We start from the raw sequence: 24,251 nt of genomic DNA on the forward strand, positions 1-24,251 counted from the left end.
CTAGCATGACGTCATAGATCGGAGTGCGTAGGCCTGTGCTATATAGGTGGTGTTGGCTTGATGAGTGTGTCACGTGCTGTACGCTGGCGCTGCTCGCACAAAAGGTCAGGGGGGGGGGGGGGGTTCAGGACATATCCTTTGTGCATGGTCGTGACGTCAGAGCATATTATGGCAGGTTTTAGTGCTGCCGCTCTGTAGGCAGAGCTATACGGCAGAGCAGCCGATGAAGTGCGCGTCGAGTAAAAACTACGGGGATGTAAACGTTCTCGGCCAATACGCTGTATCTCAATGTTCACGTGTTGGGCCGGTACTACGAGGGAAAAAAGCGAGGCTTTGCGGGTAGTTCGCTTGCCTAGGCTGGTACCTCCATGTTTTGAACGACGCCTCCGAGGAGATGGCGGACGCGACCAGCGTTGCCAGGTCTCTATGGATTTTGGATATTTCCTATTGTTATTACTAAGTGAACCACGTTGAATACGCCAATCACGTTCGACGAGCTGCATTTAACCCCGCAGTTAAGACACCCAGCGTGCAGCAAGAATGCTTCAAGACTGTTCAGTTGGTCCTGCACTTCGTGAACTGGTTCAAGGCGGACCAGTTCCTGTTTCCTGGGGCGGCTTGCGGATGGTGACATGTCGCTGATACAGGAACCGTTGGCAGAAACGAACTTTTTTTTTCGCAGGTTTGGCTTGGAGCTTCGACTGCACAATTCGCCACTTCGTGCCACAGTTTTTACTTAATGCACTATTGTTGGTCTCTGGATAATGATTCGGAAAAAAGGCCCTATTCCTTGGTGACAGTGCATCTTGGCGGAACCAGTGTGTAGATTTTTAATAGCTTGCTCTTCATCCTTTTGTAGCCCTCATGGTGACTTAAGCCGCATACGCCCGCTTCGCGTGCCCATATACTCGTCCACGCAAAGACTGCTAGACATGGGCGCCCACAACACGGTGGAGGAGCTCACCGAAGCCCAACTCTCTAATAAGAGAATCCGGCTCAGTCACACGGAACACGGACGAGCCGTCCTACGCAAGATAGGATGGCAGATCGAGCCAGTACCCCTCAAGGCGGCCCTTCCGGAAGATTGGAAGATGACCATTCACACCAAACCTCTTCCTCGGAACATGACACCAAGCAAGGACGACGAGAGGCGCGCCGCGCGGGCTAAAGCCATGGCCCGGAAGCTGTAAGAGAACCCCAGGACGCCTCGCTCCGAAAACACAGTGACCGAGCAGCCGTGGTGGTTACGTCAAAAGACAGGATGATCGTCAGCGCGTCCCTGAAGACAACAGACCCCGCAGTTGCCGAAGAAGCGGCCGTGGCCCTCGCACTCGCACAGCCGAGCGTGCAAACCGTGGTCACCGACTCAAAGACAGCCTACGGAAGATTCCCCAGGGGGGTAATCTCCTCCGCTGTCCCAGCCATTCTATCCAAGTGCAAGCCTCCGGAAAGATCCATAGAGCTCGTGTGGGTCCCGCCTCACTCGCAGGTAGCAGGCAACGCCATCGCCGACTACCATGCCCGAGAAATGTCAATCCGGGCAGAGCACGAGCCGGGAGAGCTACCGTACCCGGTTACCAGCTTTCGGGACATTACCCAGATGTACCGAGAGGAAAGGTGCAAACTGCCAGAACCGCACCCCAAACTCACCAGGCCACAACAGGTCATCCTGCGTCGAGCGCAGGCGGGATCGCTTGCGCATCCCGTACTGATGAACCGCATTTACCCCGCGGAACATGATACGCTCTGTCCTTTTTGCAAAAGAAAAAAGGGCACCCTGCCGCACATCTTGGAAGAGTTCACAGAACTCAAGACCCCCCCTCCTCCCCTTCCCGCGAACACCCCCAATCCCCAACCCCTTGAGCGATGGGAGACCTTGTTATCAAGCCCCGCCCTACCGATTCAGCTCGCACTGACGGACAGGGGCCAGGAGCTGCTGGGAACATATGTGTCCCGTAACTAGGGAACCACCCCGTCTGGTGCCTGTGGGCACAACCAATATATTTTGGGCCCAATAAATGTTTATTCATCATCATCCCCTATACCTCTTTCTTCACTGCATTGTTTGTTTACATGGCTATTCGGATTTCTGTTTGCAGTCGCAAACTCTCTCAATTCGACACGTGTCTGTTTATGATGATCCGGGATGCAGATTTAGATCCTTGGGATACACTGGCGCGTACCGACTCCGGGGGATTGGCCAAGAACCCGGTTGGTCGAAGTAAAATGTCCGATAGAGTGCAAAATTTTATACTGGCTAAGTTAGAAATGAAAGATGGAGATTAAAGCCTGCATAATTTTGGAATTATGAAAATTTTACCATAACCATAAAATAAAACAATTCAAATCACGTTTGGGTCAAAGAAAAGGAGGCTTAAAAAAGCCGGCAGATCCCACGCCCTGTGGGAATCGATGTTATGCGAAACAGTGTGCCTACCAAATTAACGAAACGACCATGAGAGCACCAAGACGTAGGCGGCTCTTTCATGACCTCCATGACACGCATCTCATGACATGAATGCCATGACATATTATTTATGTTCCACATGCACTCTTGTCCTAGTATGCCAATTTTGGTGCATACCAAGTTAACGAAACGACCATGAGAGCACTAACACGTAGGCGGCTAGATAGATAGATGGATAGATAGATAGATAGATAGGTAGGTAGATATATAGATAGATAGATATATAGATACATAGATAGGTAGATACTGTCAAAGCAGCAAATGTTCGCCAAGAAATGCTTATTTAAAAGTTTGTATTGCAGAGTTTAAATCTCGTGGAACCTAAAAAAACTCTTGGAAGGCAGCGCCAACAGTCCCGTCGCTGTGCCAAAGTGTGGAGGCACCAAAAGATAGGAAATTTAGAACAGTTAAACCTAATCCAAGTAGGCAAAGTGTTGTTTCTTGGGTTCGTTTTCTTAGGCTAATGAATCGTCGACAAGAAAAAAAATTGTTCTATGGTCTCATTCCCTCTACATATATGACGAATCGGTGATGGTGCCAAACCAACTTTGTGTAAACATATATTTAAAGCAGATATGCGACAGCGGAGCCTCCTAATAGTGACTTCAATTTTTCTCTATTGACAGATTAGTTTCCAAGGGTATAATAAGTGTTTAAAATCCGCGAAATTTGTTATAGATGGCACAGAGAATTCTCGCAGCATCATTTGCCTCCGAAATCTTGCAGCTATGATCAAGGGCGATGTAGGGAGGAGTTGAATTGCTGGGCCACCTATTGACGCCTTCGCCAATGCATCTGTCGTTTCATTTAAAAATAGGCCTGTATGCCCAAGTACCCAGACTAAACGGATATTGGTCAAGCGTTGAGGTGCTAATGTTTAAACACTCGCAACACCTGAGATTCATTAGGTGCTGTGAGTGAAGTATACAAGGAAATATAATCAGTTACAAGAATCTATTGATGGGCTTAATCTACAAAGTGCCAGTATTACCGCTAAAGATTCTCCATGAAGATTGGTACAAAGTCTGAAAGCCGCAGGGAAAATGACCACACAAGAACAGGGCTGAATATACCAACACCACATTTTTCTTGACTCTGCGTGGCATCAGTGGCTATGACCACATTTGTTTGTGATTTTATTAAATACCCATGTAGAGGGGCACTTAACATTACGTAAGGGAGGTGCTTTGCCTTACTTGGAAAAGTATCGTATAATTGTATGTGATGAGAACTTTCCCCGTCGCCAATGGGCTTTACCTCTCTGATTCTAACGTTCAGGAGATCGAGAAGACATTGTGCAAAAATAACTTGAGGTGTATGAAATCGAGGCCAATGTGCATTGAAAAAATACTAGGCTCCGAAATTAACAATGCTTGGCAACGTCTTATTGATGATTTGCACGCCCTTAAAAATGTTTGTACGGTAAGTGCATGAAACCGAGTTACCAGAGAAGAAATTTTTGCTTCTAGATATAAAATATAATTAGCTACAAATTTAAGCACCCTAAACATAGTCGTAATGCGTGCTTTTATAAAAGAACAAGAGGGCGAATTAAGCTTATAGGCAGGTGCCCTAGAGCATAATAAACAGCAGAAACTTGGAGGTTAACAAAGCAGCTGGAGAATAAGTTAAGGACCACACAAAGAGCGATCGAACGAAATATGTTAGGCCTAACGTTAAGAGCCAGGAAGAGAGCGGTGTGGATCAGAGAGCAAACGGTGGGTAGCCGATATTCTGGTTGACTTTAAGATGAAAAAACGGAGCTAGGCAGGCCATGTAATGCGTAGGATGGATAACCGGTGGACCATTAGAGTTACAGAATGGATACCAAAAGAAGGGAAGCGCAGTCGAGGACGGCAGAAAACTAGGTGGGGTGATGAAGTTAGGAAATTTGCAGGTGCAAGTTGGAATCAGCTAGTGCAAGACAGGGGTAATTGGAGATCGCAGAGAGAGGCCTTCGTCCTGCAGTGGACATAAATATAGACTGATGATGATGATGATGACTTGTGGAATGATAGCGAGCTGGTACGACAGAGATATATGCACTCAGTCTCCACAGGAAATACAAGCAATGAGCATTTGTCCACGTTTAGAGCCAGACGAATTGAATTTAGCCCATTTTTTAGACCAGAGAAATACTTTCGCATGTTTTCGTAAAGTGTGTGAATGTCCTCTGCCGATGGGGGGGGGGGGGGAGAAGAATGCTATGTCGTCCGCATACACGTAACTATCCACGTCCTCTTGAGATGAGATGGAGCTCCGCAATTTAATAATACTGGAGATAGCACTGCCACCCCTGTGGAACTCCTCTTGTCTGCTTATGTGTGCTTGAAGAAAAGCCGTTTTGAAGGCAATACAGTTCTCTGCCACTTAAGTATCGCGTAATCCAAGCCTATATATATTTGGGGAACTTAAGTTCTCTCAGCCGGCTTACCAATATCCCGTGTTCAACGCTATCCTATGATATCAAGCGTAACCGTGCAATGCCGCATACTGGCCTTGGCGCCGTGCAAGTTGTATACGACTTTCCATGTCACTATGCGCCTGATATTTTGAGCACCCAGGCCTGAATCAATTTGACCCGGGAGACTGCAGAAGCAGGCTTCTACATCTTGTTTCATTTCTTCTTTCACCTAAGACAAGCAACCATCCTAAGGCACGGCCATCGGGAAAGACTTTGACAATGATGATGGTGATAATAAGCTTAAATGGTGCATACCCATTGAGGGGGTGGGTGTAGGGCTGTATTGGCAAAACTTCAGAGGCGCAGACAAAAACGAATTCATTGTATAGGCGTCAATCTCGGCAAATGAAACAAAGAAAAGCAGAAACTAAGGTGTGTGATCTTTTGAACGATCACACGCAGATGACTTTCTAACCAGACGTGGATGACTATAGACCTCGACTGTCTTCTATTTTCTTTTGAAATTTATACTTGCGTTTTTATCCTTTCATCGTACCATTTCGGTTCCATGTCCTTTTGAGTAAGTAGCCGGTCAGGTGCTGTACAAATTCCGGAAGCACCTGTAAGCTTGGAACGCGAATTTAAAAGCATATCGTTGTTGCAGGCATGCCCGTGCACTAGCTGCAGGCCTACGTTGCAAGCGAGAAGCTGCACATGGAGCTTGGCGATGACCGAAGGTACAAAGCCGGGTCAACAGCAGCGCTGGTACCGTGCGACCACGCCACAAAAATAGCAATGTAAAGCGCCGGAATGGGCACGACTCTTCAATTCCTTAACTCAACCGCACATGGCCGGCGGTCGAACGTCGGTGTTTACGGCTACATACGCACTTGCACGTTGCACAAAGACGCATAGCCGCAACGTTCATTTATTTAACAAGAATCAAAGCTTTTGAACAAAGCAGCACATGTTTATTTGTGCCTTATGGTTTGCAACACTGCCGGACCCTATAGTATAGAAATAGGCTGCATGCTGTAGGTCCCGGCAATATAAAAGGGCAACAACTTGGCCCGGCGCCTCTTTTAGTCCGAGCCTTTTTCCTCGCCTTGCTCACCGCCTCCTGTGCACGATGTCTACCACCCTCAGATACTTCCTGATGTGTAGCCAGCAGTCCTCGTGCAGTTGGTCCAACGTGCGGCCCCGTCCGGCGACGCACTGGACGCGGTGCTTGGCAACCCCGGCCAGCTTCATGAACCCGCTCAAGCTCGTCAGGCACGGCAGGCCCAGGGCTCGTCTGATCATCGCCGCCCCTTCGCCGGCTTCGACGGCCGCCCTTTCGCAAACCATGTCTGCGAGCGCTGCGTGGCCCGACACCAGCTCGATGGCGCGTTCGCAGTAGGCGTCCTGCTCGCCCATCACGAAACGGGCCGCCCTCGTTATCAGGCTGGAGTTGCGCCTCGTGATGTTTCGGATGAACGCGAGCTCGCTGTCGCGATCTTCGCATGCGGGAAGGCTCAGCCGCAGCAGGTGGTAGTTTCTCTCGATGCGCGGCATGACAAAGCGCAGGAAGGCCTCATTGCCTCTGGTTCCTAGCGCCGCGAACGTCACTTCAGTGATGCTCGTGCTGCCGAGAGATGCCTCCGCGAGCGACCGAGAGTCGCGCTCGTTCAGGCGCAGTTCCCTCACCGCTATTTTGACAAGGCTTGGGTGCACCGAAAGAGCGTTCACAAGCGGGCTGTCGGGGGCCTCGGAAACGTATACATCTTCCATCTCCCGCTCGTGCGCGTCTACGTAGACGTGGAGTTCGAAGTGTCGGAGGGCGGTCGCACCGGCGATGTAGGCGGCCATCGCTGTCTGGAGGTCGTGGTCGAAGAAATAGGAGTGCACGGACACGTGCAGCTTCTTTAGTGTGCGGCAGGCTACCAGGACGTCTGTGAAGGCCCTGTAGAAGTGGTCCCTTTCGAACAGGTGGAGAAAGCTGACGGTCACCGACGTGACCTCCGGGCATTCTGGAAGCACGGTGATGTTGTCGTAGGTCACGCGGATGTTTTTGATGACCACTTTCTCCGCCATGCTGGAATCCCTGATTGTGCGGCAGATATGCTTGAGGGCACCTCGTGCAGGGAGGTGCCTCACTGTGACCCTCCTCAGTGAAGTGTTGTACGCGAGAGCTCGGAAGAATGCAAAGCACTCGTACTCGGTGAAGCCGAGGAGGTCAATGGTGAGCGACGACAGCGACGTGTTTCTGGGTAGCGCCAAGAGCTAGGGCACGATCCTCGTGCCGGCGTTGCCCACGGGGTGCTGTAAGTTGTGCAGAATGCTTTTCACGATACAGGACCTGGGCCAGATGATGCTCAATGCGCGCAAGGTATTGTTCCGAGACACGATCTCGGCGAAGACCGACTTGTCCTGAACGTTGTAGAGGTCGACGTCGGTGACCAGCTCCTGCAGGCTGGTCATGACGGCGACGGCTTTCACCAGTGACCGCAGCGCTTGCTTGCTGACATCGCCCATTCTGATGGTGAGCTTCTTAAGCACCGAGTCTTCCCGCACCAAGTAGTTCCTGAATCCGGCGGCAAGGTCAATGTAACCATAGGTGAATACGCAGGCTCCCACTGCCAGTTCGGTGATGGTCCTGTTGTCACGGAGCATGATGATGAATTGTCTGGCGCGTGGACCATTCATGTTCAGGGCCGCAACGTCCAAGGTGGTCTGTGTGGCACGGGCATTTTGTCGCGGTGGCACTACGAGCGTGGGCCTCCGCACAGAGTAGGTGTGGTACTGCTCGAAAAGCGGTGTCATTTGCTGGTCCAGGGGGTTCAGGACGTTCACCAGGGTCTTCATCACGGTCTCGTCGAAGTGCGGGCTTGCTTGGATTGTCAGGCTCCTGACACCGCACCCGTTCTGTAGCCAGTTGAGCAGGAATGGCCGTTTCGCTATGACGTGGTTGAGGTCGATGGCAACTATACATCTGTGGAGGGACAGCAGGCTGGCAAGCAAGCTGACCGCGATGGTCTCGCTCTCGATGGCCGCAGATTTCCATGACAGCTCGTGCTGGCTATCTGCGGCAACACCGAGTGTGAGCTCGCCCAGACCTTTGCCATTTTCTTCCTTGAGCTCGAATCCCGCGTACCACAGGGCTTCGTTGTACGAGCCGAGCCTGCGCACCAACATGCAGATGGGATTCTCTTCGCTCCGCGTGCAGGGAAGGCTGAGCAACGGCATGGAGCTTCGCATGGTCGACGGGGCGGCTTTTTCCAGCGCAGGTTCCGGTTTGTTCTCCATCGGAACCCAAAGGCGTAAGCGCTGGCTCAGAAAAGAAAAAGAAAGAGACCCTCAGTACTGAAAGTACTGAGGGTTAGGAGACAGTCTGATTAGAGCTGACAAAGCTGCGAATCGGTATGTGCAATGTATAGCGCAACTACAGTACACAAGGACAAGACAGAGGCACGACGCTTTATCAGCCCATCAGTTTGCTATAACCTGTAAGTGCGTTCGGCTAATCAGAGTAATGAGCGGGGTGTCATGTCGATAATGCACCACCTTATGCACAAGCACAATGGATTGAAAGCTGGTTGGCATTCGCTCGTAAGATGACACATTCCCGTACTTGTAAGAGCTGTGTAGTTATCAACTATACTTTGTTGCGAGAAAATAGGGGACACAATGGGTGCGATCGTGTTGTGTGCCCGTTTCGTTTTTTATTTTTTTATATTTTTACCGTGAAAAGCAGGTATGAATTAGATAATGGGCTGAGTATGTCTCCCCGTTCACAAGGATGTCGACCGATTCTCATACAGAGGTTGCGTGGATGCGCGGGAAATAGCGGCAGCGTTTATGCATCTTAGCTACGCGCTCTAACCACAACTCCATGTCTAACTTCTACTGCGATCTCCGTTTGTAATATAGCAGATTTCCATGGCTGCACTGAATTACGCGCAAATTAGGAAACCAAGGGTTTCGGCGCTGTTTATGAAAAGCCAGAGTTGGAACATCGCGTCGGCTCTCGCTATCGGTACAGTTATGCCGCGACGGAGAAGACGCTCGTAATCCAACTAGAGGATAGATAAGGGGCAACCAGGGGGGCTATTCCGTTGACACTCAAATCCGACATTTGGCAGATTCTCAATGGTGGCATTTTGAGCCAATCAGAGAGGCCGTACGGCCCTTCTGGCCGATTAGAAGTGCGAAGATAGCGATTTCGAAATTACGGCTTTAGAATGTGAAAATGTCCAGAATTTATCACCCCAGGGAAGGCCTTCACATCGACTAACTGAGAGCGAAAAGGCAGAAGCTGAAAATAAGCCATCGTAGAGTGGTTACGGTGCTCCAGGCTTCAAAGAAAAAACAACTTTGTAGTATTTCGAGTGTACCGTGTCCCCGAACAATAACCATCTTATATATCTTGCGCACTTTTCTATTCTTGAAGCCTGCTCGCCCTGCACTTCACGGTCACAAATACCATGCGCGTTATCAGCATGACATATTCTTGACAGGAAAGTAGCGAGCGCAGAATTTTCGAAAAAGGAAGATAAAGAAAGAAGATCAAGCAAGATTGATGCCCATTACTGTTTGGAGGCAGGATGCGCCCCAAAGGGAGTAAGCCTTTTTATAGTGTATTTGAAAAACGCCAAGCATAATGTCGTGCTCGAAATGAAGCGGACTGAAAAAGTCGCAAGATAATCCCGTTTAACTGATGTTCGCAGTAATTGAATTGAGGAAACAACGAAATATACCGAAGTAACCGTCGCAACTCTATTTTTTTTAAGGTGAACTTGATGAAAAGAGTGGACACAAAGGTCACCTCGCGATGACGGTTACAGTTCTCTCGAGGTTTGGGCTCGTTCATCCCGAACCGCGAGTTGCCGCTTCTCAGAGAAATCGGAACCATACAGAATGTCAAGCGCAAACAGAAAGCGCGGTTTATAGTGGCGCTCTGCATTAAGCACACCCCTTCTGACGTAGTTGCGAAGCCTTATCTCTCACATTGGATGACATGACACACACACGAAAAGGCAAAACAATAGTATTATGTTTCGTTTTCTTCTGCGGCACTTTTTCCAAGGTGACGCCGTACAAACAAGACCAACAAAAGTCCTACTCCTGCCGCTCAATTTACTGACTATTGCAAAGACATATTCCAGCAGCTGTAGACGTCTCGGGGAACATTGTTTTGGAGCGCGGAGCCGCGGTTCGGTTTTATGAGCAGAGCCTGTACTCAATCCGTAGCCTGTTCCCGTTTTGGTCAAATCACGAGGAACTACACAATCAAATCAAAATTACTTAAATGATCGTTCGATGCCTGTTAGAGAAATTGGGTAAGTAGAAGGGCTAACTGCGGCTCACTATGGAAGCGTTAGTTCGGGCCGCAGACAAGGCCCGACGTTCGCCCGCAACGAAAACCGCGAGAAAGCGCTCGAAGGGATTCGATTACAGATTGTCCTTGGAGCCACGATTTATGGATTGGTATACGCGCGGACATCTTAGTTGAGACACGGGTACTGTTAGATAGAGCCGCGTTGACCTGCCCTAAGGCATATGCGATCGGGCTCTACCTAACAGCGCCCTTTGATTAAGGGATTTGCCAATCGCGTACCGTCGATGTTGTGCGGCTTGACGCCGCCGAAGGCACAACGCGAGGGCGTACACTACTTGTCGCAACGAGAGTCGAAGCACTTACCGTTTTTTTAGAGGGAATTCGTCAGGTGTCGATGGCCCAGGAGGACGGAGACGGTGGTTGGACGCTCTTGCTGGCGGGTTTCGACTAGATGTAGATGTAGATGTAGGGCCTTGAAGTTACTGGCACATACCCACTCTGGGGGATTGGCCAAGAACCGGGTAGTTTGAAATAACAATCAGAAGGGAGATGTATAAATCAAAACAAACATAAATGTGGGAATATATACGCATCTGAGAATGAATAATTAGAATATATCAAATGACTTGAATAGAATAAGGAGTAAATGATGAATTAAAAAAAGAAGTAGATAGCAAGTCATCAAATTTGTAAAAATATTTCGGTACCCTAAGCCGTGATTCTGTCATCTAAATCTTTCTGACCCTGTAATGTAATTCTGGATGGCATCTACAACCTTCCCGTCGCTGTGCCCAAGGGTAGAGGCCCCCAATGATAGTAAATTTTGAACATTTAATTCTAATCTAAGAAGGCGGAATGGTGTTTCTAAGGTTCTTTTTCGCAATTCAGAATATCTTTCACAGACAATTAGAAAATGATCTAATGTTTCATGTTGGCCACAATAGGAACAGTTAGGTGAGGGAACCAGACCAGCTCTGTGTAGGTAAAAATTTAAAAATGGAATTCTGCAGCGTAGTCTAGTGATTGCGACTTCAAGTGATCGCGTTTGACAGTGTTTGCTATTCCAATAATGCGACAAGTGCTGAAAATCTGACGAGTTTGTTAAAGAAGGGGCGTGAAATTCACGCAGCATCATTTTTCTCCGAAATCTAGCCCCTATGATGAAAGCTGAAATCGGTAGGATATGAATTACCGGGCCATTCAGGGACGCTTTCGCCAACGAATCTGCCATTTCGTTTAGAAATAGGCCCTTATGCCCTGGTACCCACACCAATCTAATCAAAGCTAAGTGAGGGGGCACTAACGATTTGAAAGCTCGCAAAACTGGGGAATTATCGGACGCTGTGAGGGAGGAGCACAGAGATAAAGAATCCGTCACGATTACTGTAGAACATGTTGATGTATTGAGTTTACGGAGGGCTAGAACGACATCTAAAAATTCCGCTAGAAAGATCGGTACGAAGTCTGGGAGGCGAAGAGAGAACGACCAATCAAGAATAGGAGAAAATATTCCAATTCCACACTTTTCTTCATTTTGAGAAGCATCAGTGGCAATAACTGTCTTGATCGGAACGTGCAAAAAGTAATCATTTAATATTGAGCTTAGCATGCGGTAAGATAATGCCCTAGCATTTTTAGGGAAAATATCATCATACTGAATTTTAATGGAATTGGTGTTGTAAACAACAGGACTCACCTCACGAATTTGTATGTGTATTTGATCTAGGAGAGTTTGAATAAAAATAATTTGTGGTGTGTGGAATCGCGGCCAGTACAATCCGAAAAACAAGTCCGGCTGGGAGATGAAAACTGTTTGTGAACGCCTTATAGGAGATTCATATAGTCTTAAATATGACTGTACAGCTAATAATCGAAACCTCGTAACAAGAGATGGCATCCTAGCTTCCAGATGCAAAACTTCATTTGCTACAAATTTAGGTAGCCCTAAACATTGTCGCAAGGCCTGCCGCTCCAGAAGAACAAGAGGGCGAAGTTTATATGCAGGAGCTCCAGAGTACAGTACGCATCCAAATTCTAATACCGGTCGAACATACATGCGGTATATTGTTAAAAGCGTTGCTCTTCGCATTCCTGATCGACTATTGCTCAGCCTACGCAGCAAGCCAACCGCACGAATAACTTTTGTTGCAATATAGTCAATGTGTGACTTCCATGACAGTGAACCGTCATATATGACCCCAAGATACTTGACTGTCTCTACTTGTGGGATAATATGTAGATGATAAGAGAGTGAAATATATATGGGGTCCGTTAATGGAAACGTTAGCACTGAGCATTTGTTAACGTTGAGACAGAGATGCATCGCATCAAGCCATCTTTCTATAGCAGACAAGTATGTCTGTAATACTTGATAAAGTTTTTGGATGTCATTTGCCGATGAAAAAAACGCTATGTCATCAGCGTACACATAAGTATGTACATCATCATGACATGGGATGGAACTCATTAGAATATTAAATAAGACTGGAGAAAGTACTGCCCCTTGTGGAACGCCTCTTGACTGTGCGTACCTAGCCGAAGAAATGCCGCTTTGGAAGCAATAAAATTCTCTGTTCCTTAAAAATTCTGAAATCCATACTTGAAGGTATTTTGGAAGGTTAATCTTTTGAAGCTGGTTGATCTAGTACGCGCGCACTCACTTCACGAGCTGCTTTGGCGCTTCTTTCTCTTTGACATCTTCTCTCCATGCAGGGAATATAACCACGGTGCAGGGCTTGCCGATGAAGGGTATGTGTTATTTTGTGTTACATCTTAGAGAAAAAAAAATTTAGTGCCATTCCACTCTGTGAAGCTGTATGACCAGCAGAGCTGTATACAGGGTGTTTCAGCGAACACTTTCAATTTGTTTGAAAGATTGCCTGTGGCAGATTGCAGAATTATGGTTAATGAACTGGTCTACTCAAAGAGCTGAGTAGACCAGCTCAGTGTAAACCGGCGCAAGTTGGAATACGCTAGCGCAAGACAGGGGTAATTGGAGATCGCAGGGGGAGGCCTTCGTCCTGCAGTAGACATAGAATATTGGCTGATGATGATACAGGGTGTCCCATGTCACAGCTCTGGTCCCACCTAACGTTAGCCAACCAAGCTTTAAAAAAAGCACTGACATGAAATGCTACACAGTTATGGGACCAGCGGTGTTGGGTCATCAATGCCTATGCGCCTCCCCAATAATTTTTGTATAACTGTCAGCAAGTTCTTTGCCAACCATGCCACAGTGACCAGACAACAATTGAAATATGATTATGTGGTCTCTTCATTGGGCACCCTCGAGAAGCTTCGCAATTTCTAGCACGATGATGTAATAGGGTCTGTCCTTTGAAACGTACTACAGCGCCTGGCAATTCCGAATGGCAACGCATAAAAAATTATTACACATGCCATAGGATGCTGAAAATGGCTGAATGGGAAATTTAAGGACTCAGTAACAGCTTTGCCATGGAAAGTCATGCCCTTCGTTAATCAAAAATTAAAAAGTAGTCTAAATGATTTTATCCAATTATCCAAAAATACACAAAAACTTGGAGGACGCGTAAGCTTCAGCTTTAAGAGTAGAACGCGATAGCGTTATCAGGACCCGTTCGCGTCACATCGTTCGCATACGGCAAGTAGGCTTCATTCACTCCAACACTGAACGTGGGAAAGCCAGCTTACAAAGACCAAGCTTACATCGATCCCCTTAAAGTCGGCTTCACTTTTAATCTGAAATGAATTGCTAGAAAGACGTTTTTCCAGGGGCAATATAAGCGGTCTTATATTAAAATGTGAAGACCCTGGCACCATTTTCATTATCTTATGAATTGTTTGCTATTGCCTCGATGCGCGCAGGTCTGGTATAAATGTTCGAGTTTCCTCGTAGCAGAATTAGGTTTTCTCGTACATTCACATTACAATCTGATGCCTTTAGAAACAATCCGACGGCGAATCTGACGCCTATTGGTAAAGTACTTCACCATTTTTCTGACGGATTTCACTGAGAAATTCAATTTTTGTTCACCAAAACCTTGCACCACATGGAGGGTCAATATGGTTGGATGATTTTCTCAGCCACCCGCGATCACTCGCCGGTTGCCGCGACGCCGGATTTTCTGCGACACGAGGCCCTAAACGCTATCGCGTTAAAATTATCTTTACGGTTGAAGAAGACTGATGATCGAACACCGTTGACTCTATGTCTCATATCATAGATTTTATTTTATGGCTTGGATATTGTTAGCTGGGACAACCTGTATTTTTAATTAATATATTGATCAGAATCTGTGTGTTTTGCGGGTTTGTTGGCGTTTTGTTTTTGTGCATGACAGCCTACCTAACCATTGTCAAAGCTGAAAAAATTGCTGTAGTTCTGTGCAGTCAATGCAATACGTAATATGTGTACAGCCATAAGAGCAACATTTTGTCGGTTTGGCAGCTTGGCTGACAAATTTTATGCAGAGAAGGGCTGCTAATAAGATTTAGGGGCCTCACACGAGGTAAGTTAAACCTAGATATAACGACGTCGAGAAAAATGGTGCTTCGTAACATCGAAATTTTGTTATTTCGGAAAGCCACAAATCCTTGTGTAAGGGCTGCAACCTATAAGGGTGGGAGCGGTAAAGTTGGGCCTCAATAATTCAGGGGAGAAATACTACGAAAGCTATAGATCCGTTCGATTCGCCGACACTTCCTGAACTAGTTCATAAGGCGCTGCACCTGACCTTATGACGTTTCACAGGCTTCGCGCGCAGGAGTTCGCATTATTCCCAGCACCAGCGGAAAAAGTACAGTGCAGGGTTCGTGCAAGAGGCGACTATGCACGAGCACAGAACTGAAACTGAATCGAATGAACCGTAAAATGCGCATGAGCATTTCTCCAAGCGTGCCCCTCGTTGCGGTGCAGACGGTACAGACGCGGTGCGTAGAGGTATACGAAGCTGAAGTTTATTTGTCCTGCCTATACTAACATTGGTTTGTTTCTGTTCCCTCGCATGTACTTTTTCCCTCAAGTTTTCTCCCCCCGCCCCACCCGTTTAATGGTTAACCACAGAACTAGGTTAGCCACCGGCTTCTTGGCCAATCTTCCCTGTAGTGGGTACGCCGCGAGATCAACCAGTGTCGCCGCGTGGCGGGCATTGGCTGAACCACAGATAGTGTGGATGGCGCCGCGCGTCGTCTGCTAGCCACTACATGCTTACATGTGCATGTACGGCGTGAATAGCTGGAATGGTTGTAGCACAGTCGTAAATGCTCGTGTGCATTTTTTGATGGCGTACAAAAGCATTTAGCGCTGAGCTGTCGTAATAATTTTGCGCTGTAATAAGAGCCGTGAATACCCGTGTCGAGTGCGCGACGTGTGATTGTCGCGCCCTCTGCTCGCCACAATCATATCAATTTTATGATTGCTTCGTGGTTGAACATCACATAAAACATTTTACCGGGTTTTAAAAACGAAGCGGTTGCAGCGAGACGTAACTCCCGCGCTTTAGTGACTCGTCACAGTGTGTTCATCACTCCAAAAAAGTAGCAGTTTCGCCCGAAAGGCGAAGCATCAATTGCAATAGCAAATTAGGCAGTGTTTTCAAGTTCCTGGCGAACGATGGCGTGTACGAGGGGAACTGAAAGAGGGGTAGCGTAAGGGCTATGCGAACAGAAAGCTATACGGATTACGGATTTGTAATAGCTCCGTATTGAGCTATGCAGAACTATTGAGGCCCTCCTCGGCGCCCAGCGCGGCCTCTCATTGACACATTCGCTTACTTACTGAATTAACAAGCATGGTGTCAGCGCGCGCAAGCAAACAGGAATAGGTGACCGCAAGCAACCGCTTTCAAGACTGCGTCAGCAAGCGCGGCTGCAGCAGCGAGCGAAGGTTCGTGCGATCTATAGCTTCAACGGAAACAGCGGTGAAATATTGGAAAGATTTTAACTGCGCTAGAAACGGACAAAGGAAGACAAAAAAAGACACCAAGTGAGCACCAGGTGGAAAAAGCACACAAAGGTAGGAGCCGTGTGCAGATCACTTTCAAGATATGATTCGCTTTCACTCGCACATACAGCAAACGGCGCGCGACGACGATTTTATCGTCCTTGGACTTTATACGGAACCTCACGGCGACGGCAGAATTCCGCTTGGAGTGTCCATATAATTGCTCTCGTAATAAAATTCCGTGATATCACGAAACATTAACGGGGGTGCTGTGAACATCACTCACCAGCATATAAAATAGTCGTAAGTGTGCATTGGTATCATGTTGCGTCATGCACTTTATATTACGATAACTGCATTATTATTATTGCGATAATCGCATGACTCTCGCTTAGTGGTTACGCGATCAGATATCTTCTTTTAATATGTTGTGGTTCTCATGTCACTTCGGTGAAATAATTTTGCCTCACAATTAAGTCGTGCGCTTTTGTACTTTGATTCGCTGATGCAAAGGAAAAGCTGAAATATGGATTTTACGAAGCTCACGTGCGACACGGCAGTCTCTAGACTGATGACATCACAACGCCGAGTGGAAAGGCAGCTACTATAATTTCCTTTCGCTCTTTATTGTGGTGTTGCTAGCTTGATGTAAGGCAGTGGCCACTGTTGACTGAAAAAAAAAATTACATAATGATTTTAGCTCTTCAAGCAATTACACCTTTGTCGCATCGCTGTCGTGCGCGTAACACCGTGCAAGGGCGATAAAATTTATCTCGTCTGAAGCAAACTGATGATCATACTAACCTACTGCCACAGTGGTCTAGCGTGCCTAATTGAATTCATTAAATTTTTGCATTTCACAGCCAATAAAGAAAAAAATAAGAAAAGCAGATGTAAGGTGCGCATTAACTTGTTACTTTTCCTTCTTTGTACGAGAATTCATACGTTTTTAAACCAGAGCATGATTCGCAGAGAATGTGGCATTAATAAATTACGCAAAAATATTAACACAGTAGTCGGAACACAAGCGAAATATACACAAAAATCCCCGTGAAAGTGCCGAAACAGAGAATGTGTGGGTTAGTGCCAGTTCCCTATTGAATGACAGTTTGCACATCTTACAAGTAAATAGAAACATTGTGCGCATTTCGTTCGAAAATGTGGCATTATAGCGCACTATAAAATCACCTCACTGCAATGAGCGCGTTTCATTACCATAAAATCGTGCCAAATTGTTTCCAGCGGAACGCTGCCGCGTACATTTCAATGCGCGCCGTCGACCCCCTATCTGACGTTTCTGCCACCTATAGTTCGATCTCGCGGGGAAGAAGCAAGCAATCAAGCTTACAGTAACGACAGCAGAGGCTAAAGGGGGCATAGCCTGACAAAAGGCCTCTGCTCCTATTGCAGTCTGACAGGCAGGCCGATGAACAAAAGTATGTAATACAATATTGCACCTCTAATTATTCTGAAAAAAAAAAAATTCAACGCCCCTTCCACTCCGTCAAGATGGTCGAACAGCGAAGCTGTGTTGGTTACACCGAGTGTTACATGTGTATGTGTTGCACGTGATGCAATTGCGTAAACACAAGTAAACAGATCTACCACAGAAAGCTATATTGAAACGTTGCGAGGCGAGAAGAGGCAGCGACTTCCGATGTTACTCGACGAGTGTTCAGTTCTCTGGCCGAAACCTGCCGAGCAGCCGCCAGAGGCGTCGGCTGCAGTCACGGACTATCACGGACTAAAACCCCTTGATGTAGGAAAGTACCGCCACTCTTTGTACTCTGCCGCCGGCGCGCGACCTCCTCGCCTCCTCCTCACCCCTCGCGAGTTCCCTCCGCGGCAGACGGTCTTGCGCCCGTTTTCTTGCACGATGATTGGTCTCCCTGCCGTTGCCCTTGGAAACGAGCGGAGCTTGCGTTAGAGTGTATTAGAATATGGTCGAGTGGGACGAGCGGGTGGGGCGGAGCATGCTTTGCAGTGAGGCGCCCGACGTGGAAAAATACTGGGGTGGCGCTGCGGTCGAAGTGGATTGGGCCGCATCAAGGTCGCGCCGTTGGAAACTGCTGGCGATACTGCTCGACAGGGTCTTTCGTACTACTTCGCGCTCTGGTATTTGCGTTCAGATCGATCAAATGGGGTTCATAATTGCATATGACATGTATTTGTGCCTCAAAAATAAATTATTTTCGTTTCTCTCCTTTATCTATTTTTATTATTTTCTAATGTCGCTCGGTGATTGCTCGTGCATTGCGGTCGCAGTGTCGGCTTTCATTCTACCATGTTATTGTACAGTTCCCTTTGGAGGAAAAAATATTTTTCTCGTTCTTCAAGAAGCATGTATCTCTCGTGTGTATTGTTGCACATATAATTTTCTATCAGTAGGTCTTGCAAAACGCAGACGAAGCAGCATATGTAACCTTCCTGCTTGCCCTTTCAAACAAGTAAAGCATATCTGCCCCATCCGGCGCCTTGTACTTAGATTTACGGGAAGCATTGGTATAGATTAAAAAAAAAGAGTCAACTGCACTGCGACATTCCATTCAAGTTTCTGCCTTTCTCGCGTAACAGAATGAGGAGTAATTGGTACGGGGTCATTTATTGCAGTCGGACCTCGAGCGCCGAAAACGGTTTAAGTTAGCCACTCGCTAATCTTTGGCCGTAAGCAGTACGTGGGGATTTTTTTCTTCCAGTCGATACTTCAAAAAAAAATGTCACAGTTTCGCCCTAAGGGCGAAGCAATGAATGCGATAGCAACACAGCAATGTCATACGAAGTAAGGTGAGCGGCTTTGGTAGCAATATGAATTGTAGTAAACATGAGCTGATTAAGTAAGCAGGTGTGCTGCGGCGTAAGTAGACCGACATGAAGAGAGACTCGATGACCACGAGAAGGCGCGTGTGAAACGGTGGTGTTGATGAGAAGCGCTGCCCGTGGGCAGCGCGTGCGAAGGGACACACCTGTAGCGCTGCACTGCCGATCCGGGCAGCATTGCATGTGTAGCGTGCGGTGGAAAATGTGGCCCGACTATTACTAACTGTGGTGTGAGCGCGCACAAACAAACATGAATAGATCACACTGAATGACTGCAGACAACGACTGTCAAAACGCTGGCAGCAAGCGCATATACGCCGCAACGGGGAAGGTACGTGCGGTCTATCGCTTCAACGGAAACTGAGCGGCGAACGCACAGTGCATAAAGGTCAGAGCCGTGTGGAGATAAGAGACGGTGCGAGCGAGCGACGAGCGCGGTTGTTGGCAGAGTGAGTAGAAATGCGCCCCCCCCCCCCCCCCTACGCTCCCTCCGGCGCTCGCTTCTCGCTTCCTTGCTTGCGCGTGGAAGATTGAGTGCGTTCGCTCTCCGCGACAGCGTGCGTCCCCGCACGCTTTTGCTCGGGCATACGGCGCGCGGCGAAGATTTTATCTATACGGAACCTCACGGCGACGGCGACGACGACGGCGACGGCGACGGCAGAAATCCGGTGGAAGTGTCCATATAATTGCTATCGCAATAAAAAGAAAGAAAGCCTGCGCGGTAGCCTAATTAGTGCCTATATCGTGGATACGGCGTTGTGCTGCTAAACTGCAGCTCACGGGTTCAATCCAGGTCGCGGAATTCGATGGGAGCGAAATGGAAAAAGACTCGTGTACTTCTATTTAGGTGCGCGTTAAAGAAACCCAGGTGGCAAAAACTAAACCGGGTGCCCCATAATCATATCGTGGTTTTGCCACGTGAAACCGAAGAATTAGCTTATATTAAAAAAAGAAAAAGCAGGTGGCTGCGTTCTTCGGCTTATGTCTGGGGGTGCCAACAACATAAATTATTCTCGAGTCTGATTTCCGAGAAAAACATGTTAGGCTTATACTATATTTCATGCATAAATGTAATGCCGTTCCCAAATGTATGACCGCTCAACTCAGCAGCTTGTATATTATAAACGGCTGCGTTCAGTTATCCGGCGCACTATCATAACGACCGTAATGAAACAATTAAAGGAACGGCATGTCTCACATACACGTACGTAGAGATATGTGCAGATCTGTTGCGTTCGTTGAAGAAAAGTGTGGTACCACATGGGGCACTCAGTTTTAATGGGTTGCAAACATGGTGAGACTGTCAAAAATCCTTGTCTGTATCAAGTTAGCAGATTTGCAGGCTGCCCCAAAACAGTGCGTTTATATTGAATGAGAACTAGGAACTTGTTAAGCAGGACTTATTTAACATCCGTCCGTTAATTATCTCAGGAACTGCGCCTCTGCGCAACAGCCACGACTCTCCGGCGGCAAAATCATTCAGAATAACAGTCCTCACTTGCATGCAGTCACTCACCTTTGAGATTTCAATGTGCTGTTATGCGTCACATTCGAACGGAAATGACTATTCGGCGTAGTACAGTATATCAATAACACACACACACACACACACACACACACACACACACACACACACACACACACACACACACACACACACACACACACACACACACACACACACACACACACACACACACACACACGCACGCATAAGATGGTTTTGCCTGCTATTAATATTATTTCTGCGAATGAGAGTTTTATTTCCAGTATTCACTAATAAGTGTGTTTGTTACTGCAAACACGTGCGCTTATTCAGGTCGGGAGTTCTCACTTTTTCAATTATTGCATTTAGAATATTTGTTATTTTTTCCATTACATATATATATATATATATATATATATATATATATCGTAAATATGTATGTCTATTTATCCTTTGATTTAATTACCTAGAAATACATTGGTCATTGGCCATTGGTCAAATACATTGGTCATTGACAATCAGATGGCCAGGGAAATTTTCGAGGCCTTTTCAATGTGTCCGTTAGGAGCCACCTGTGTAAGTGCCCCATCTATAGCTCTTTGCGATAAGGAACTTAAGTTCCTCAGGAGTTAATTCAGTTTCGCCTGTGTCCACCATGTGTATTGTTAAGATTTGTATTTTTTAGTGTTTTTGACACATGCGCAGCAGGAGTTGACTGACGATAACTCGCCTTCCCTTTCCCCCTTTTTTTCTCTTTCTGCCCGTTGCGAATTGTATATATTTGCGCAGGCTTCAATAAAGGTGTTGTTGGCAGTCAGCGCTCGTCCTGTGTTCTCTCTTGTCCGTCTTTTTTGGCGCTGTTTTGAATATGAATGATCCGTACCAACTATAGCTTGCACCCAAACCCTTCTGAGTCATTCTTCGCGCTACACAGTTAATAAACATGGTTTATTTCGCTCTAATATTGTTTTCTTCGATCATTTTCCCTGATCAATATTCACCAACAAGAAGCGCGTGTAAAATGACATGATATCAATAATAAAATTTTCTTACGTAGCCTTCATGGTGCGGATATACCAGTTACTTTTAGAGGACAGTGGTGAAAACAACAGTTCACCTGGCTAAAACTACATTTTGCACCGGCCGTCAAGAGTCATGGGCCCACCGAAGCAACTAAAACATTTAAAAAATGTACTGCACAGAGGTTCTGCGAGAAAAACTGGGCGTCCGCCAACGTCCGCGTAGCGAACTTGCGTGCGCTAGCAGACGACGCGCTTGACAACGACAGCAAAATTGAAGACGTCGCGTTGTGTAATGTATGCCCCAAATATATATGTTTGGCAAAATGGCGTAAACATAAATTTGCAGTTGAAATAAAGCGCTATTTTAAGAGCGTAATATGCGCAATCGGCCTCGGCGCCCGCAGCGAAAGTACGTTGAAAATGCCGCGGAGCGCGTCTCCGCCCCAATCCAGTTCGCTCGCAGCGCCCTCGCACTATTTTTCCACACGCGGCGCCTCAGCGGCAGAGCGCCGTTCGGCCCACTCGACTATTCTCTAGTACGCTCTAGCTTGCGGTTTGCTTGTGTTTTGCTTTTTCGTTCGCGCCATTTTGTGCCTGAGCTCGGTCGCACGCTGTTTCGTGCACTGTCTGCTAGCGCTATGCCATGCTTCTGCGCATATAACGGCAGCAAGAAGCGTGATGATGGTTATGCAGTTTTTACGATACCGCAAGGAAAGCGTGATGGCTTGCGCAAAAAGCAGTGGCTGCACAACATTGGCCGAAAGAACTTTGTTCCGACAAGGAACAGTATTGTTTGCGAGGTAAGACGCCTTTCTTATTGCTGATATCAAAGCATCCCCTAATGCGGCATTCTTTTTCAATTCTTCCGGCCTGCTCATTAGCTTTTTTGTTGTGGCAATTTATACGTTGCGTAAAAATGGGGTTCTCCTCAGAAATGCTGAATATTCTGCTGGGACTCCAGCACGTCGCATGTCGTCAACTGTTATTCAATCGGAAATGCAGCATTATAGCTTCTGCTTTCCACTGAACAAATATACCCGAAGATACAGCCTCTCGATCGCACTTTTCGCGATTGTTAGGATCCGTTGCCTGTTTTACTGAAAATCGGAATACCAGCTTGTAGAGGAGCTATTTACAGCTTCGATGTGTGTGTCCGTCATTCATATACAATGAATGCAGGGCCTGAAAAAAATTGGGAAGTATACCCGTGGTATTGCAGGTGATGAGCGCCAACTAGTCCACATTTTAAGGCGAGACCCTTAGTTGGATCTGTTTCAAGGGGAGCGTTTAAGGTACAGAAAGTAACGTGACCTAATGAAGGCCAGAAGCGAGCCACATTATGTCCAGCCGTGTATAATAGATTATTGATTAGTAAAGTAAATTCATGACTGATTAATGATTAGATTAAGGTGATTTAAGGTCTATTAATGTGGATTAAGGCTAAATAAAGAGGGCTAGGGTCGATTAGGGAGGATTAAGTTGGATTAGGGTGGTTTAGGGTGGATCAAGATGTAATAAGGAGGATTATGGTCGATTAAGGTCGATTAACGGGCACGAAGGCGGATTAAGATGAATTAAGGTTGATTAAGGAGGATTATGGTCGAATAAGGTCGAATAAGATGGATTAAAGAGGATTAAGGTCGATTAAGGCTTATTAAGGAGTATTAGGGTGCACTGAGGTGGATTAAGGTCTATTAAGGAGAATTAGAGTGGATTAAAGTCGAATAAGGTGCGTGAGGGTGGATTAGTGTGGATTGAGGTGAATTACAGTAGATTTTACAAGACTCGCATTCGCGCCTTTTAGGCGATAGCTAAGGACACCTGGTAATCTTTTTCCGTTCTTGAATTTGCTTTGAACTGGGCTGCCATTCACGCATGAGTGGGTGACGATTATTATTTCATTTGCTCACGGATATAGCCAATGTGCACGACGTGATCGTGCACCTTTGCTAGGCGGAGGCCGGGAATCTTCGCTTTAATAGCGAATGCGTTACAATCACCATTATTCGGTTTTGTTCTGTGGGTAAACCTTTTCCATCCATGTAACACGAGCCGATGTAATTGTATCAATGCGCTTTGATTACAAAGGTTGAACAATAAATACTGATTATGGTTATGATGTAGCAATGCAGGGAATATTATGTAGGCAATAATGTTCAGCGTATTAGCCACTTGTACTTGTATAAAGGACGTTTTAATTATCCTCCCTGAGTGATTTACTCTTCGATAAATGTTTTAGCTACATTTCACTGAAGACCAATTTGAGCCGCGCATATTACAAGAACTTGGAAAAAAGAAAGCTGAAGCCCAACGTAGTTCCAACAATTTTCTCCCACCGACCTGTCGTGAAGCACAGGAAACCCCTTCGACAGCGGCATGAACCTCGAACTGACAGTCGTGATTGCTGCTGCTTGCTCCTTGTCTCGCCTCTAATAATGTCAGCAATAATGATCTCGGTCGCTTAACGACGCAGCCAACGACACTATGATTCTTTATGCAGAGCCTGTCACCACCGCATGCTTGCCCGCAATCTACAATGCGTCGGCAATAGGGCCCCCCCCCCCGCTAATCAAAATCACAATTTTAACTATCCTACTACATAACTTAACGCTATGTTGGTGTGAACTATCAAAATACCTTATCCAGAGGCGTTTCGTTTGCCTAAAAATATAGAATGCCTTCTCCGATATATATACCGAGTATTTTTTAAGCTTCATTGACACCGTCGCCTAAAGAATAATCTGTAAATACCTTTCCTCAGCTTCAGTTATTGTGGGCGATGAGTGGTGTCCGGCACCGCTTCATCGCACTGAAA

General features: G+C 46.8%; 1 protein-coding gene across 1 annotated transcript in view; it reads right to left on the reverse strand.

Moving 5' to 3' along the window:
- Positions 1 to 24,251, reverse strand: part of LOC125947374 (uncharacterized) — an 84,502-nt gene that overhangs the window by 49,294 nt on the left and 10,957 nt on the right. The window lies entirely within an intron of this gene.

The sequence above is a fragment of the Dermacentor silvarum genome, chromosome 8 (genome assembly GCF_013339745.2).
Source record: "Dermacentor silvarum isolate Dsil-2018 chromosome 8, BIME_Dsil_1.4, whole genome shotgun sequence".
NCBI classification, from domain to species: Eukaryota; Metazoa; Arthropoda; class Arachnida; order Ixodida; family Ixodidae; genus Dermacentor; species Dermacentor silvarum.